The 4082-nt window shown below is 47.6% G+C and overlaps 1 protein-coding gene across 1 annotated transcript in view; it reads left to right on the top strand.

Moving 5' to 3' along the window:
* The first annotated feature begins 915 nt into the window (after positions 1 to 915).
* The window catches only part of TRAF3IP2 (TRAF3 interacting protein 2), a 61980-nt gene continuing 58813 nt past the window's right edge, over positions 916 to 4082 (top strand). The window contains exons 1-2 of the mRNA XM_032156860.2: positions 916 to 1003; positions 3387 to 3451. The gene's annotated coding sequence lies outside the window, so the exon portion shown is untranslated. The remainder of the gene's footprint in view (positions 1004 to 3386; positions 3452 to 4082) is intronic.

The raw sequence follows: 4082 nt of genomic DNA, 5'->3' as shown, positions 1-4082 counted from the left end.
AACTCTTTACAACACTGATTTCTCAATTGCTAGATCTCTCAGGCGATTCTATTATGCAGCAACATCTGAGAACCACTGCCTTGGAGAGCTTGGATCTGGCCTTTCTCTGGCTGTGCCCGTGTGCATGGGGTGAGGCATCCATGGCACAGTGGTGTGCTGGCAAAACAGCTCCCCAGGAAAATAAAAATCTGATTTACAGTGTTTGCCAATTTCCCTAGTATAAATATTCCCACCATCACTGATTTCAAGCTGCCATTGTGATGTGCCTGAAAGTGGAGTTAGAAGATGCGCAGAGTTGGTTCCCAAAAGCCTGTCCTAGCCAGCACCGCTGTGTGGGGCCAATGAGGTACGTCCACTGGAGCCTCTCCCACTCCATGGACCAGGGAATGACCTGATCCCAAAGCAGGCAGTACAGAGTTCACATGTGAGGTCCTTCGTGTGCAGGATGGAGCTGTTCTTGGGAAGAGAATGGGGGAGAAGGGGAGGGTTGAGGTCTCCATATGTGCTCCTGTACATCCCTGTGGATGTAGGGGTGGGCCTGCAGGACAGTGAGGCCTCATTTGGAATTTTCAGCCCTTTCCTGATCACTGCTGTGAATAATGACCCTCTATTATTACCAAACCTCCCCAGTCCTTAAGAACACATTTCCAGGGATTGGCTTGCTTGGGGGAACGAAGGAAGGAGAATGCTCATAGCTTGGGTGAGGGAAGGGGAGAGAGGACAGCAGATGCTGGCGGCAACAAGACTTGAAGGGATGAAGAATTCCGATAGTAGTAACCAGGAGAGTATAACCAACCCCCACCTCCCAGGATGCCTTAGAAAGGCTGGTGAGGCTGCTGGACTTCCCACAGGATGTAGGAGATGGACTTGAGACATTTTATCTGTTTGTTAAAGGAAGGGTGAGCCCTGAAGGCTGGAGGATTCTGGGCAAAGAGCCCACATCCTGGAGTCAGGCTGCCTGGGTTAAAATCCCAGCTCCCCACCTGTAGCCTTGTGGCCTTGGGTAAGTTGCATAAGCTTCTGTTTCCTACTCTGCAGCCTCTGAGCCTGGGGAGGGTGTGGGGCAGCCAGTGTGCACTTGGAAGGCAGAGAGTTGGCCAGATCTGGGGCAGGAAAGGGCAAGGAGGGCAAAGGGCCTGCTGGCAGAGGCCTGGAGGAGGCTGGACAGAGCAGGCAGCCCCTCTGCAAGGGGGCATCTTGGGAGAATGGTGTCCTACAGGAAGGGAGCCCGGAACTGCTGAAGGGAATCGATGAATGAAAAGGAGCCTGCCCAGGCGCCGTGGCTCACACCTGTAATTCCAGTGCTTTGGGAGGCTAAGGCGGGTGGTCATCTGAGGTCAGGAGTTCAAGACCAGTCTGACCAACATGGTGAAATCCCACCTCTACTAAAAATACAAAATAATTAGCTTGGCGTGGTGGCAGGTGCCTGTAATCCCAGCTACTCAGGAAGCTGAGGCAGGAGAATCACTTGAACCTGGGAGGTGGTGGTTGCAGTGAGCCAAGATCACACCACTGCACTCCAGCCTGGGTGACAGAGGAAGACTCTGTCTCAAAAAAAAGAAAGAAAGAAAGAAAGAAAAAGAAATACTCATATGTAGTAATGAGATGAATTTTATGCTGACAGTTGAATAAGGGAGTATTTTTGTACGGTAGAGAGTGTACTACAAATCAGAGACCCCAACCACACATGAGGATCCAGCTGAGAAGAAAACAAAGGCAGCAGCACGTACCTCCAGAGGGCTGCTGCCTGCCCTACTCTGTGCTCTGTTCTGGGACAGACCCAGCACTGCGCCTTTCCTTGGGTTATCATTGCCCCACCTGCCACCAATTTCTCCCCACTTGTTCCTTGATGACTGAAATTCCTTTAATATGGAACAAAGCCTTTCATTTCATAGAGCGTGATGAGGCTTAGCATGCAAGCACCCCTCAGAGAGGCAGTGCGTTGATTTAAATTCACACCATGTAACTTAGGTATAAATGAGTGATCAGGTTTTTCTCTGAAAGAATGTTTTGATGGGGAAAGGCAGAGAAGGGAATAAGGACACTAGAACATGCAGGGTTGGAGGAAGTGCAGTCTAGAGAGAGAAATGCGCAGAAAGGAGAGGCTAGGGCCACCCAAGATGAATGTCAGCATCAGCTGACAGCCAGCGCCCTCCGTTGCTCCCTGAGTGGCTCCTGTGATGCCTGGTGCGGGAGAGAGGCATGGCTTTCTTAGGGAGTCAGCTCCTGATTTGACGCCCAGCTGTGTAGCCCTAGCAAGGCACCTAACTTCTCTGTGCCTGGATTTCCTCACCTGGGGAATAAGAATAATAAAACCTATCTCACACAGCTGCTTTGGGATTGTCTTTTAAATGTGGTGAAATACACAGAAAATTTACCATGTTAACCATTTTAAGTTGTACAATTCAGTGGGATTAAGCACATTCCCGTTGTTGCATAACCATCACCACAATCCATCTCCAGAACTCTTTTCATCTTGCAAACTGAAACTCTGTACCTGCTGAACAATAACTCCCCACTTCCCTCCTCACCAGCCCCTGGAAACCACCGTTTACTTTCTGTCTGTGTGAATTTGACTACCCTAGGTCCCTTACATAAGTGGATCATGCAGTATTTGTCCCTTGTGGCTTATTTCACTCAGCACAATGTGTCAAGGTTCATTCATGTTGTAGTGTCAGAACTTCCTTCCTTTTTAAGGCTAAATAATATTCCATTGTATGTATGGACCACATTTTGTGTATCCATTCATCTGTTGATAAACACTTGGATTGTTTCTACCTCTTGGTTGTTGCAAATAATGCTGTTGCGAACACAGGTGTACAGAGGGCTATTTGAGCCTCTGCTTTCGTTTCTTTGGGGTGTATATATACATGTATATTCAGAAGTGAAATTGCTGGATCCTATGGTAATTCTGGTTTTAATTTCTGAGGACCTGTCACTGTGTTTTCCATAGCAGCTGGAACATTTTACATTCCCACCAACAGTGCACAAGTGTGCCAGTTTCTCCACATCCTTTCCAACACTTGATATTTTCTGGGTTTTTTTATACTAAACATCCTAATTTCAAAATGTGAACTAAATAAAGCTGTCCATGGTCACATCCAAAAGTCAAACTGGGTAAATCCAACTAGAGAAAACTTGAAGAAGAATGTCGAACTTTATGATAGATTGTCCTGAAGGGCACAATGTAATGGCTCCCGTAGCAAAGCACGTTAAAGCTCCTCCCTGTCCTTTCTACTGTCCGTGCCACCCTGTTCCACAAAGTCTCTCACTGCCACACTGCTGCTCCTCCTCCCCCTCCTCTGCTGGCCCCATGCTACATTGTCATTGTCCCTTTATCCCTTTCCAAACACCCCCTCTCATCTGACCCACCCTGATGTGTTCAGCCTTCATAGGAAGCAGAATCTGGACTCTATTCACCTGTTTTTTGAAGAGAAACTCTGGAATTCTGGTGAGTAATTTCTCCATTTCATTATACAGATGGTGAAAATCACCTTGCATGTATTAGATGCTCAGTGAAAGGTAGCTGATCTCATAGTACCTGCTTCATGGAGGTGTTGTCAACAGTAAACGAGTGAGTGCATGCATAGTGCTCAGAACCCTGAGCTTAGCTACTACTATTGTGGTGGAAGTCATGGGGAGCCTAGTGAAGAGAACCTAATCACTTTTTAACAAGAAAAGCTGCCAAAACCTTTGGGTCCAGGTGACCACAGAGAGTCAGTCATTTTGGAACAGATCATCTTGAACTTTTCCCAAAACTTAAGAGTGCTCCCTGAGTAAGTATGCAAGTGTCAGATGAACAGGCATCCATTGCTTAACAGGACCTTTTGTAGGTTGACAAAGCCTGCTGTTCCCAGTATTCCTTTAATAGGGGAAGGAGGTTAATAAATTTGTACTAGGGGCTGGGCACAGTGGCTCACATCTGTAATCCCAGCACTTTGGGAGGCTAAGGCAGGTGAATCACCTGAGATCAGGAGTTCAAGACCGGCCATGGCAAAACCCCATCTCTACTAAAAATACAAAAATTAGCCAGGCATGGTAGCGGGTGCCTGTATCTCAGCTACTCGGGAGGCTGAGGCAGG

This window comes from Hylobates moloch, unplaced genomic scaffold (assembly GCF_009828535.3).
Source record: "Hylobates moloch isolate HMO894 unplaced genomic scaffold, HMol_V3 SCAFFOLD_2, whole genome shotgun sequence".
NCBI classification, from domain to species: domain Eukaryota; kingdom Metazoa; phylum Chordata; class Mammalia; order Primates; family Hylobatidae; genus Hylobates; species Hylobates moloch.
The sequence above is the reverse complement of the archived record's forward strand: the minus strand, read 5'-3'. Positions and strand labels throughout refer to the sequence as shown.